At 37.6% G+C, this 14,902-nt stretch overlaps 1 protein-coding gene and 1 long non-coding RNA gene across 2 annotated transcripts in view; one reads left to right on the plus strand and one right to left on the minus strand.

Moving 5' to 3' along the window:
• Positions 1–11,308, plus strand: part of LOC309855567 — a 1,258,688-nt gene extending 1,247,380 nt beyond the window's left edge. The window contains exon 3 of the long non-coding RNA XR_014306867.1: positions 11,146–11,308. This is a non-coding gene — a long non-coding RNA (uncharacterized lncRNA). The remainder of the gene's footprint in view (positions 1–11,145) is intronic.
• The window catches only part of DIAPH2 (diaphanous related formin 2), a 919,476-nt gene that overhangs the window by 879,156 nt on the left and 25,418 nt on the right, over positions 1–14,902 (minus strand). The window lies entirely within an intron of this gene.

The following is a 14,902-nucleotide window of genomic DNA, read 5'->3' on the forward strand; positions in this document are numbered from 1 at the left end:
ATGACAACCTACTAATGGGAGAAGGTATTTGCAAATGATATATCCAGTAAGGGGTTAATATCCAAACTATATAAAGAACTGATACAAATCAACACTCAAAAAACAAACAATCCAATTTAAAAATGGGCAAAAGTCATGAACAGACATTTCTCCAAGAATGACATCCAGATGGCCAACACACACATGAAAAGATGCTCACCATCAACTCATCATCAGGGAAATGCAAATCAAAACTCCAATGAGATATCCCCTCACACCTGTGAGAATGGCTCCAATTAACACCACAGGAAACAACAGATTTGGCAAGAATGTAGAGAAAGTAGAACCCTCTTACACTGCTGGTGGGAGTGCAAACTGGGGTAGACACTGTGGAAAACAGTATGGAAGTTCCTCAAAAAGTTAAAAATAGAACTGCCTTCCCATCAAGCAATTAAACTACTACAGTTTTACCCAAAGGACACAAAACTGTTAATTCAAAGGGATAAAAGCAGGACACCCAGGTGGCTCAGTTGGTTAGGTCATGATGCCAGAGTCCTGGGATCAAGTCCTGCATGGGGCTCATTGCCCAGCAGGGAGCCTGGTTCTCCCTCTGCCTCTGCCCCACCCCCTGCTTGTGCACATGCACACATGTGCTCTCTCTCTGCTCTAACAAATAAATAAATAAAATCTTTTTTTTAAAAAGGATACATGCACCCTGATGTTTACAGTGGCATTATTTACAACAGCTAAATTATGGAAGCATCCCAGTGTCCAATAATAGATGAGTGGACAAAGGAGTTGTGATACACACACACACACACACACACACACACACACACACAATGGAATACTACTCAGCCATAAAAACAAAGAAATCTTGCCATTTAACAAAGAAATCTTGCCATTTACAATGACATGGATGGAGCTAGGGAGTATAATGCTAAGCAAAGAAGTCAGAGAAAGACAAACACCATATTATTTCACACATAAATGTAACTTAAGAAACAAAGCAAATAAGCAAAGGAAAAGAGAGAGAGAGAGAGACAAACCAAGAAACAGACTCTTAACTATAGAGAACAAATTGATGGTTACCAGAGGGGAGGTGGGGGGAGGTGGGTAAAATAAGTGAAGGGGATTAAAAATACACTTATGATGAGCACTGAGCAGTATATAGAATTGGTGAATCACTATCCTGTACACCTAAAATGAATGTAACATTGTACATTAACTATACTTGAATTTTAAAAAGACACATTTGTAAAAATGACAAAATAATTTGATTCACAAAAAAAAAATATATATATATATATAAAACCCTCCTTCAGAATACATTAAATAATAAAATAAATTATTGGGTAAGTTACAATTAAATGATCTTCAATAGAAAAAATTATTTCCACCTCACAACTGTCTTTATAAATTAGTCAAAAAAGAAACATACAAAAGGAGTTGAGAATAGCAAAAACCGGGCGCCTGGGTGGCTCAGTGGGTTAAGCCACTGCCTTTGGCTCAGGTCATGATCTCAGGGTCCTGGGATCAAGTCCCGCATCGGGCTCTCTGCTCAGCAGGGAGCCTGCTTCCCTCTCTCTCTCTCTCTGCCTGCCTCTCCATCTACTTGTGATTTCTCTCTGTCAAATAAATAAATAAAATCTTTAAAAAAAAAAAAAAAAAAAAAAAAAGAATAGCAAAAACCACCAGCAAAAGAAACATTTCAGGGAACTATAAAGAGCTGTTTAACAACATTTTTATGTAAACTATGTAAACATTTTATGTAAACTTATGTAAACAGGCATTTTTATGTAAACTAAACTTAAAACATATTTTTAAATGGTTGTATTAAAGTGCATTTTCATCTATACTTGTGGTGAGCATAACATAACAAAGAAACTGAATCACTATGTTGTACACCTGAAAATATTATATGTCAACTATGCTCAGCTAAAAATATTTTTTAAAGATTATCTAGGGCACCTGGGTGGCTCAGCTAAGGGGTTTAAACCATGCCTTCAGCTCAGATCATGATCCCAAGGGTCCTGGGATCAAGCTCCGAGTCAGGCTCCCTGCTCAGCTACGAGCCTGCTTCTCCCTCTACCCTCTGCCTGCCACTGCCCTTGCTTGTGCTCTCTCTCCCTCCCTCTCTCTCTCTCCCCCCCTTTCTGTCAAATAAGTAAGTCTTTAAGGAAAAAAAAAAAAGATTATCTGAAAATTTTTTTTCATTCATAATGATGTTCTATAAGGACAAGCTCTCAAATTTTATCTGAATGTGATTTATATAGGTACATCCATCTCTCACACATGACATGTAAGCAGACATTATAGATTTTAACCCTGTGTACAAACTATAGAGCTATTATACAGTTAAAAAAATTTTAAACAAAAATGACCCAAAATAAACCTTTATTAGAGTCACACCCCCGAATTAAAAGCACTGATTGAAGTCATTTTAGTAAGCTTTTATTGTGCAAATCAAATGGTAATAGTCATTAGGATGAGGGAATACTGCACAAATAAGTATGGTGACCATATATTTCCATTAAAATCAACTCTAGAAAAGCAGTAAGCTTGCACTTAATCAAACAATTAGAGTTTATTAAACTTCACTTGTGATACTTCACTTGTGATCAGTTATGTTAAATATAACTTACTACAGTATTATGAGTATTGTATAATTATAAAATTATCACTCCAGAGTCTCAACCCCGAAAGAGAAATGGCCGATTTACTTATAAGCCCTAATGCTGAAGTTCTGATTGAAATGCAAAATTCATTATTGCAAGAAAATTAAGTTTTAATTTTCTTAATCAAACAGAAATTAACAAAGATAGCAATATGTAAAGATTCAACTCTTATGGTTGTTACATGGTAATACAATGTTGTATAAACACTGCACAATTACTCCCACAGAAAGAGGAAAACTAAACTGTGTATAATTCAAAAGTCTCACCACCAACTAAAAGACTTAGTCACACAAATTGACTACTTTCTTCTCTTTTAAATAAATAAGTCAGACATCGCAATAAAAAATGAAGGGTCAGTTATTTACCTGGCTTTAAGTTTCTTGCTTAGAAGGGCAATACGACACAGAAAACCATATTTGGTTCAACTGAATGAATATTTGAGCTTTTTCTATGCACCTATTCAGTGCTGAGCACTAGGAATACAATCATGAACAAGATAAACATGCATTATTCCTTCATGGACCTTGTAATCTAGTTGAAGATGAGATCCATAAAAGATCATAAAAGAGAAATTCTGAGAGCTCTAACAGGGCAGTACCCTAAAATAACCTCCATTTACTTTTCAGAGTAGTAGGGCCCTTAAGTTAGGCCATCTGTATCAATCAGGGTTTGATTTCTCTAGACGAAATTTCTGCCAAATACCTATTCAGATCAGTAGCAGTAACAGAAGGAAGTACTTGTCAAAGGCCTGCCTTTTATTTTTCAGATCCTGTACTCACTCTAAACTTTTATAAACCAGTTAAGACCAATCAAGGTAATTCAAGGCCATTAAACCATCTCTAAACCAAAATGAACATTTAGTTCAGGCATCAAATACTTTATTACAAAGACTGTTTTTGGAGAGGTGTCTGGGTGGTTAATCAGTTTAGTGTCCAATTCTTGATTTCTGTTGAAGTCATGATCTCAACGATCCTGAGATCCAGCTCTGAGGTCAGCCTCTGAGCTCACTGTGGAGTTTGTTTGTCCCTCTACCTCTGCTCCTCCCCCTGCTCGCTCGCGCTCACACTCTCTCTCTCTCTCTCTCTGAGCTCACTGTGGAGCCTATTTATCCCTCTCCCTCTGCTCCTCCCCCTGCTCTCTCTCTCATAAATTAAAAATATTTTAAAAAGCTTTTTTTTTAGTAGAGTACCTTTCAGTTGTATTTATTTTACCAAGAAAGCTAAATCTATTCTGATTTTTAGAACTGAGATCAATGTAGAAGTTTTAATGCTAAGAAGATAGGAGGAAAACAAACTTTGGCTTTCAAAAATAACTGATTACTGCTTCTATTTAAAATTAATCCAAAATATTATTTCATCTTTCTAACACTGTCATTTTCAGATGCATACATGTCATCTTAGGTATTGTAGTCTTTCACCATCATTAGCACTTAGGAATAGATGACAGGTCATTTGGCAGTGTACTAGGTTTAAAGAGGATTTAAAGAGCAGTGGCCCTGCAGGACAAAAGCCTAGTAGTAGTTGAGATGAATAAGTAACAGTCATTAAGCTCCTATTCACTTTACTTTGCTGTTGTTAGCATCTCAAACTGTCCCTTTCATCATTTCAATAAAGCAATGCTTTTATATTTTTGCAACCATAGGGACATCATCTGAGAAGTACTGTCAAATCAAAAGCATCAAATTTTAACCCACGAGAATTCTTAACTATTACAAAATAAAATTCTTTCTACAATCTTTTATGACAAGAAAAAATTCCTTTAGGGATTTTCTTCTTAAGATGCTCTTTCAATTTATAATGAACAAAATGTGTATCTACCGGAAATCAAATAGGACACTGCAGCATTGGACTTCAGTTTTCTCCATTAAGCAAAAGACCATGTTACTTCACTGGATAAATTTCATAAAGCTGTCATAACAAAATATGCTCAGTATTAAACTGTTTTGCTATGAACTTCAATCTTTAGCTGCCAAGAGGAGTGACTATGATAAAAGGAATCCAGCAATCTCTTCCATGTAACAACCATACCTAGCTTCACGACTAAGGGTGAAGCATTCAGGAAATACATGTTTGCCACTTAGGTCTTAAAAAAAATCACATAAATGAATTGGAGGAAATCATTTAGTACTTGAATTAATCAGAAACAACTGTAGGAATAATCTAGGTTTCTAAGACTAGTAACTTCTTCTGTAGGTATAGAAATATTTTTTTTGTTGTTTTATACTAAACTATTTCAAATGGGAAATTTGTTTAGCATGAAAATTCATCTTTTAGTCTATGAATAAAAAGCAGCAGATGAAAGCTAGTTTTACACAAATATAAGTATTTCAAAACACAGCATAGCACCTTATACATAGTAGATACTCTGATGGCAATGAGTTAGCCAAGTAGGACTCAACATTTAATTTTTACCTTCTGTTTAAAAAAAAGAGAGAAATGCCTCAACCAAACATTAATATATTTGAGTACCCATTATAGGCCCAGCAATGTATGCACATACAAGTATAAGATATGATTCTGCCCTTAAGTCCTCTACTGTCTAATAAGAATGAAATCTAAACACATATAAACAAATGCTAAATTGTGAGATTCTAAGGTATGTCACCCCCCAACCCCAAGCACTATCACATGTCCTATCCTATTATCTTCACAGCATTAACCAATATGTGAAATATCTTGTACACTTATTTGTGTCTTATTTTCTAGGAAACAAATCCCTAACAGCAGGGACCTTAATTTACCTGTCTTACTCACTTTTGGATCTCTAACACTTAGAGCAGTAGCTGGCACGTAACACCTACTCAAATATTTGGTGAATAAATTGAGTACAATAGGAATTCAGAGAAGAAATACATAAATGTAGCTTTATTTAGAAACTATAAAGAACTGTACCCTAGTTGTTGGGTAGGATTTAAATAGCCAGTAAGGGGACAAGAAGGAAGTTAGGAAGAAGAAGGAGCATTAGCATTTTATTTTACCTTAGGGAAGCAGCCTTATGAAACACAGGGTTGACGTTGAAGGGTATTAAATTCTGAACATGTATGGTGGGGATGGATTAAAGATAATCTTGAAAACCCAAGGGAGTAGTATGGCCTTAAGTCTCACAACTACTGAGACTTCTTATGATTTCCTGATTCAGAGATAGACATGGAGAAGGCAGTATTTTAGAAAGATGACTGTAGGTAGTGTAAGTCCACAATCTGCTATCTGAAACCCTTAAAACCAGATGTGTTTTGGAATTTAGAGTAAAATTGTAGAAAGGAATACAATATGTGTTCCATAATTTAACAAAATACAGCCAGCAGGATCTAGTGTAGCACCCTAAATCAAATGCATTCATGGTTAACAGTGAAACGTGAATATTCCACAAACAGGACAGACAGATAAAGACTACATATAGCTTCAAGTTGGGTCAGGTTTTGTGGCTGAATGAGAAAATTCTGTTTCCAGAGCTTTCAGATTTTTGAATTTCAGAGCAAGGTTGTAAGCTGTAATATTCAGAATAGAAGAGAGCAAGAATCAAAGGCTAAAAACGTAGCTTGCAGAGATAAGCAAGTTGGGTCTATTCTACCTAAATACTAGTTACAATTCAATAAGCATTTATTATGTGCCAGGCACTATGCTAAGAGCTTTATATGCATTGCCTCATTTAAACCCTCACAGCAATCCTACTATATAGGAATTTACTGTCCCATTTTACAGGCTAAGTAATCAAGTTTCACAGTCATTAAGTCATTTGCCTAAAGTCACAAAGGTAATAAATTACACAGTTAGGATTAGTATTTAGATCTGAGTAGAATCCAAGCTCTAAAACATCTACCTACATGCTGAAGTCAGTCCACAAGAGTCTTCATCCATATAACAATACTAGTTAGCGCTCAAGTTCTTTTTCAATCTCAGCCTTTCTATGTACACTTTGCTCTACTGAAAGTACTCACCCCATGCCCCCTTGTTCACCTAGCCATCTCGGCTCAGATCAGATTACAGTCGATCCTGTGATAGTCTCCCATGGTTCCTAACTTCTCCTTTTGTAACACATTTCAATTATCAAATTATAATTTCTTCTCAATGACAGTCTTCCTTGTTATACTGTACATTCACTGTAGTAAAGATTAGTCTCTCTTGGTCCGAACTGTGTTCTCAGTTTTGTGTACTACTTCCAGCACACAGTTAGCACTCAAACTTGTCATGATTGGTTGAATTGGAGATAGTAGGAGAGAGACAGACACCAAGAGCGAGATCCAGTTGTGAGGTGATAAGAGCTAACTAGGATGGTAGCAACAGAAATAGAGAAGGCAGTTGCTATATATAATTTTATTTAAAATTATGCTTATTTTTGAAACAATGTACCCTGACATGTGCCTGTTGTTTGTATTAAATAGGGTGATTTAATATCTATTGTTGTGCTTACCATCTTTTTTTTTAAGATTTTATTTATTTATTTGACAGAGAGAGAGAGAGAGAGAGATCACAAGTAGGCCAAGAGGCAGGGGGAAGCAGGCTCCCTGCTGAGCAGAGAGCCTGATGCGGGGCTCAATCCTGGGACCCTGAGATCATAACCTGAGCCCAAGGCAGTGGCTTAACCCACTGAGCCACCCAGGTGCCCCTGGTGATAGAAATACATGGAGTAGGGGAAGATTACTCTTTAAACAAGCCCTTCTGTATCACTGACTTTAAATATGTACATATATAGTACATATTTTGAGTACTTTGAGTATTTTGAGTAAAAAAATGATCAAAGAAAAGTAAGTTAAAACCAAGCTAGCGGAATTCTGAAAAGTAAAGGATGAAAAAATATATAAATAAAATCCACAAAAGCAGCAACAATAATACAAAGAACAAAACATCTGAAAAACAAGGCTGGAGACAGGGTTGGTAGTCTTGAATAAGTCAAATGAAACAAAATTGCAACAAACAATATATAATGATTATAGAAATGATGACACATGGCAAACATGGGAGAGCCAGATTAGGGAGGTGATATGGCCAAACTCCCAAAGAGTCAAGATTTGTACCCACTTCTACCATCCATTTTATAATCTCTTTGTAATAAACCTCCTTATTTAGCAGAGTTCAAAATTCTAAGGATTTAATATCTAGCCAGATAATCACTTCAGTTTGCCAAGAATACTGTCCTTTTAGAGGTTTCAGGGGTTTTTTTGTTTTGTTTTGTTTTTACTGCAGACCTGTTCTCCATAAAAGGCTACCTTGATTATGTGCAAGAAGAGAAAATGCTGGGGGTGCCTGGGTGTCTCAATAGGTTGTATATGTCTTCCACTCATGTCATGATCTCAGGGTCCTGGGATCCAGCCCTGTGTCTAGGTTCTCTGCTCAGGAGGGAGTCTGTTTCTCCCTCTCCCTCTGCCCCTTCCCCCACCTCGTGTTCTCTCTCTCAAATAAATAAATAAATTCATTTTTTTAAAAAAGGAGGGGGAGAGAAAAAGAAAGTCTACTCTTCTCCCCCTCCTTAAAAAAAGAGAAAATGTTAGTAAATATTACAATGACATTTGAATAGACTATTAAGTCTAAAACTAATCTAAATAAACACAGCAGTCAAGGAACTAAAAAAAACAAGTTATTTCTGAAAGGGGGAAAAAGATGTCTCATCTTTTAAAAGATAAGACACATTGCGTTCCACCTTTATACACACTAGTCTCTGATAATGCACCCATTTAAATGTTCAGCTAGCACAGTAACACACATTCAATCATTTTGTTATCAGCAAAATATTTACCATATACACAAATTCTAAAACTATTATCCTTACCAGTTGCTAACTTTCCCTCTTACCCTACAGCAAGCTATTGAGAGGAGGGAGCATGGGTAAGTGTGTGTGTGTGTGTGTGTGTGTGTGTATGTTATTCAAATATTTACTAACACTAGCCTCTAAAATGAAGGCATTAATTCACACAATAGAATGAGATAAAAATGGAAATTCTGCTTTAAGCATCATAAGCAATCAACTTAAATTTAAAATCATCAGGAAGAACATGGCAAACAGGACAGTGGAGCAGTAACTTTCAGTAAGAACTGTGGTACGATACACACCTCCTCAAATGAACAGCAACCACCTGACTGTTCTACAAATGATCATAAAAAGACGTAAAGGGTTAGTGATTAAATATGTTATTTTTTGAGTAGAGCAGGGACAAAAAGTTCGTCCAGCAAACTCCCTATGAACAAATTGCTTTATTCATCCTACCCTGAAGTCTGAGCCAAATCTGAATAAACCTAGGTAGTTGAATAGCAGTTCATCTACATTTGAATAGAACTATTGCAATACTGGAATGGTTCCACAAATCTCCCTATCAGACTTCACTGGTAAATAATACTTAGCAACCTCCCTACTAAAAATCCTACTAAAAATGAGAAATACAAAGACAAACGTTAAGGCACAAATAAATATACAGAATCCCTCAGGATTACCTAACAAAACCACAAATGTTCCAGAAAGCATATCCTTGGATATAATTCTTAAAAAGATCTGTGATTACAAGGCCTCATACTGAAATCATCCCCTACTTTATTTTTATTTTAGGTCTACAACATAAAATGTCGACACCCAATAGATGCCTTTATCTGTCATGGAGACAAGGTAACCATATATTAATATGTGACTAGTAAGTTTTAAAGAATGAGAATACAATCTGCTTGACTACCATGGTTATTCGACAAACAATTTGGAGCATGTTGGTTCCTCAGATACCCAGAAGCGACAAAGAAAGGATGTTCTAACTAGAATTTCATTTTACAGCACAGAAAATGAGCCTTTACCATACAGCATTATACAGACATAATAAGGTCCAGGAGGTGGTTACTGTTGTGGGAAACAAAGGCAGAAGCAAAAGTATTAAATTTCCTTACTACCTACAGTCCACTGCCAAGTCCTTGAAACAGGCAAAGTGACATTCCTCTAGGGACTCAGCTGCTTCAGTGTTACTACTTTGCTATGGGCAAAAGGCAATCTTAGCCGGACCCTCCAAGATCCTGTAAGCCTACTTTAACATATAAAAATTCCTTTGGGGGCGCCTGGGTGGCTCAGTGGATTAAGCCGCTGCCTTCGGCTCAGGTCATGATCTCAGTGTCCTGGGATCGAGCCCCGCATCAGGCTCTTTGCTCAGCGGGAGCCTGCTTCCTCCTCTCTCTCTGCCTGACTCTCCGCCTACTTGTGATCTTTCTCTCTGTCAAATAAATTAATAAAATCTTTAAAAAAAAAAAATCCTTTGGAAACTTCCTTTTATCTCTACCCCCCTACAAGATACATGTTGGCAATCATCTTCCACACATATGACCCACCTACATACATCTGAAGAGTCTCATGACTGAGTTTTTCTTGAACAGCAATAAATGACCTTTCCCCAACAATAGCTAGCCCCCTAAAAGTTCTGGAAACCTTGCTTCCAAAATTCCTTACACACTTACCCTACCTATCCCTAACCCCCTCGCAACTTTGCAAGTATATAACTGGGCCACTCCTCATGACCTCAATGCATCTCTTTCTGAGCATAGGTCCTGTCTCCATGATTTAATAAAATCACCTTTTTGCACCAGAGAGGTCTCAAGAATTCTTTCTTGGCCGTCAGCTTCAAACCCCTAACATATTTCCTATATCAGCAACTTTTTAAAAACTGGTTAAAGTGAGAAATTATTAAAAGTAAAAATTGTCTTCAACATTTTGTTGTAACTCACAACCTGGAAATACACATTCGTTCACCACTTTTTTGATGTAGAGCTAAGGCCTTTTAATATAGGCTCCTTAGCGGGAATTCAGAGCAACGCCCCTTTCATAAACCACATCCTTAGTGCATTCTCTACTATTAGCATTTTCCTTGGAAAAAAGAACTTAAAGATACCTGCAAAGCCACAGGAATCCTAGATTGTTATTTTTCCTAGGCTTTTTACTTGCCTCACCTATGCTTAATTCAATGGCAAGCTTTTTAGCTGCTTCATGAACTCATACAAAGGACTTCTAGTTAATTTTCATGGAAAGATCTTTTTTTCCTTACTAATTCCTATCATTACAATAGTAATTACACATGGCATTATAGGTGTGGAGAACAAAGGCAAAAAGGAAATGTAGATAAAATGAAATCTCCTTATAACTCTCAGTCCACTGACAAATACTTGCAGTAGCAGGGTGTGACATTCCTCCAGGAACTCCCAATCTTATTGTTAATGCCTAGTAGAGGGAAAAACAACCTTAGCTTAACAAAAGCCAGGCCTTCAAGATCTGGTAAGTCTTTAACATATGAAAGACCTTTTGGAAACATCCCTCATCTTTACTTCCCACAACTTGAAAGCATATAAATTAGTCACCCCCCCTCACAACCCAAGTACAGCTCTTTCTACCCAGAGGTCTTGTCTGGGTGCTATAATAAATGGGTGCTATTGAAAGACCCCTCCCCTAGTAGATAGATAAGTAGATAGATAGGATAACTAACCGCTTGTTTGCTTTTCTGTAAACCGCTGGCTTTTAGGTATGAAATTAGGTTATCAATTGTGTGATTAATTGCTTATTAATTGCTCTTTTGCCTTTCTCTAGCCGCGTGGCTTATAGAAATAATAGAGACGCCATGATGGCATTCCTCCCTTACCCCTTCTTGTTCCCCTTCCCCACCTCTCCTTTCGCGGGCGCGCGGGCCCTCATAACCAATCAGCTTGTGCCCCCCTCCCCGCTGCTCTCTTCGCGCGCGCGGGTCCCTGAAGCCAATCCACAAACTCCAAGTATGCCTTTTTCAAAAGTTCAAACTGTCCACCAACCAGTTGCGCCCCACCCAAAACTTGTTTGTACCTTCCTATAAAAGGCCCTGCTTCACTCCGGTCGGGGTGCTCGGTTAGCTGGAGCTGCCGACCACCCGCCGGTACCTGCGTGACAATAAACCTCTTGCTGTTTGCATCCAGTGGCAGTGTTGGATTCTTGGGTAAGGGGATCCGCGGGTCTTTCACTATAATAAAGACACCTTTTTGTACCGAAGATGTCTCAAGAATTCTTGGCCACTGGCTCATGGCCCCTACTTCAAACCATATCAAAGGTAAAAATACAACAGACTCACTGGTAAGCATACAACTCAACAGATAGGAACAGAAGGTAGTTTATAAATTATTAGAAACCACTGCTTTTAATATTTATCATTTGTCTCAATGATCAAATTGTCTAAGCTTAGAAATTGTATGTTGACGCGAGCAAAACCCCTGCGTCCCGCCAGGAGGTCGCGACGTGTAAAGAAGAGATACAGAGATGGATAAGATGTAACTCACTTGATCTTTATTGGGACGAGGTCCGCACCACTATCGTGGTCCGGTCACGGTCCGCTGAAATTGTCACGGAGAAGGAGACGTCGCCTCACAATCTAGACAGAGAGGTCACCGCAGAAGTTGAGATTGAGAGCCAGCGAGTGGTCGGCAACAAAGCTGTCGGGGCGTCGGTATCACCTGCGATGATGTCCTCCCGACCGGGAACTCGCTTCACCTCAGTCCAACCCGATGCCTCTTTTATATACTGTGCTAGGTCTCCTTCGAAAACACATTACATCACTTATTTTTCTCATGCTTGCACATCAAAAACACACACATGTCAAAAACATTTTTCGGTCTTTACGATATTTCGTATAAGTAAAAATGTTTACAACTTTTTGCTCCACGCTAATCTTATCACTGCACGCATATGGTTTAGGCTTACTTGCTATGTGGTATGGTCTTTACGATATTTCGTATAAGTAAAAATGTTTACAACTTTTTGCTCCACGCTAATCTTATCACTGCACGCATATGGTTTAGGCTTACTTGCTATGTGGTATTTGCTGCAAGGCTAGTTTGTTATCACTACACGCATAAGGTCTAGGCTTACTTGCTATACTACGAGGTTAGTTTGTTATCACTACACGCACATGGTTTAGGCTCACTTGCTATGTGGTTAGTTTGCAACTTGTTTCTGTTGTTCATTTAGTAGGAGTTTGCTCTTACTATATATTATTTATTTATTCATATATGTATTACACTTTATTTATTATAGGTTCGTACTCACTACATATGTCATTTGCAGATAAGAAACATGAAAGGATCTTTTTTATTTATTCCTGCTTATATAAAGCCATTTTGGAATATACCCTTCACTTAAAAGGCCATATGAACAATCCCAGTCTTAGAAGAATCACTCTTCTCACCCTATTTGTTTGCCTACCCTCAACTCCAGAAGCTTCACTAGTGCTCACATGGAAGCAGTTATGAATTTAAAAAAAGCTTTAAGATACACTCTTATGTGAATAAAGGCAAGACTTGAAAAGTAGAAACAGCTCAGTGCCAATTATTCCTAAGGGAGAACTTTTAAATCAAGGCTGCTTACAGGATTATCTGTTCCCCAAAACATTCTCCTTTCACTGTCAGACTTCATGCACTTTCTTGTGATACCTGCTTGATAATTTACAAGCAATGAACTTTTATTAACACTCATCATTTTATAATTACGAGAATACAACACAACTCCAGAAATTATAGTAACATAGTTCTTTCTCATACTTAGAAAAAATAAGTTCTTTGACAGAAATGAAGACTCAGAAAAGAGGAGGTAGGTACTTGGAAAAAGTGAAGAACAGGAAGATGTGGGAAGGGGGGAATCACAGAAGAAGGGTGTCACCTAAAGGGAGACCACCATTATGTGGAAAAAGGGTACAGAAAGGAGCCTGGGGAATCCCAAAGATAAAATTTACCACCTTCAAAATATTGCCTAGGGTCAGCCCCATACCTAGAAAAGAACTTTTTCTTCACTATTCCCACTATATGGCACATAACTGCTACCAAAGCCCAGACTCATACTGTGCACAAGTAGCTCATCTACAATGTAGATTAAGTAGGATTTGAAAAAGGGGAGCTACCCTGGGAAACTGGACTCCCTATATAAAATGTTCCCAAAGAAACAATATTCTCAGAGATACGAAAAAGAAAGAAAAATGTCTTACAAACACTTTTTGGAATACAACATGTTCTTAGTATCCACAGTACTAAAGAATACTCAAAGAGCAAAATTTAAAACATAGGAGATAAAGGAACAAAGAAACCAAAGTTACCACTTTCAAGAAAGAAGCAGTTGTCCATAAATAACACTAGCATTATAATATCCTACAGCAAAACATCCACCTTTGCTAGCCTTTGACCCCTTGGGATAAAAGTCACACACTGTAAGGATCTGATACTTCTCCACCCAGGGATTTGGTATGCAACACTTCCATCCAGATAAGATTAAGGTGAGGATATGCTATATTCTGCCTATTTCTGCTATTCACAGTTTTATAGATTTTTTTCAATTTGCATCAGAAAAAACAGGTAGCTTTCTCAATATTTCTTTTTTTTGTTGTTGTTTGAAGTTTTTATTTAAATTCCAATTCGTTAACATATAGTGTTAATATTGGTGTCAGGAATATTATTTAGTGATTCATCACGTACAACATCCAGTGCTCATCACAAGTGCCCTTCTTAATAACCATTGCACATTTAGCCCATTCTCCAACCACCTCCCCCTCCAACAATCCTCAAGTTTGTACTCTATAGTTTAGTATCTTGTGTTTTGCCTCTCTTTTTTTCTTCCTTCCCCTATGTTCATGTTTTGTTTCTTAAATTCCACATATGAGTGGAATCGCCTATTTGTCTCTCTCTGACATGACTTATTTCACTTAGCATAATACACTCTAACTCCACCCATGTCATTGCAAATGGCAAGATTTCATTCTTTTTTATTGCTGAATAATACTCCATTGTATATAATAAATACCACATCTTCTTTATCCTTTCATCAGTCAATGGACATTTGGGCTCTTTCTTTGACTATTGTTACTAACGTTGCTATAAACACTGGGATGCATGTGCCCCATCCAATCAGTCTTTTTGTATCTTGAGTTAATACCCTGCAGTGCAATTGCTGGGTCATAGGGTAGTTCTATTTTTAAGTTTCTGAGGAATCTCCATACTGTTTTCCAGAATGGCCGCACCAGTTTGCATTCCCACCAATAATGTAAGAGGATTCCCCCTTTCTCCACATCCTTACCAACATCTCTTATTTGCTGTGTTGTTAATTTGAACCATTCTGACAGGTGTGAGGTTGTATCTCATCATAGTTTTGATTTGAATATGCTTTTTCAATCTAAACATATACCCAGGGGCACGTGGGTGGCTCAGTCGTTAAGCGTCTGCCTTCGGCTCAGGTCACGATCCCAGGGTTCTGGGATTGAGCCCCACATCGGGCTCCCTGCTCAG

The sequence above is a fragment of the Mustela nivalis genome, assembly GCF_964662115.1.
Source record: "Mustela nivalis genome assembly, chromosome: X".
In the NCBI taxonomy this organism is placed as follows: Eukaryota; Metazoa; Chordata; class Mammalia; order Carnivora; family Mustelidae; genus Mustela; species Mustela nivalis.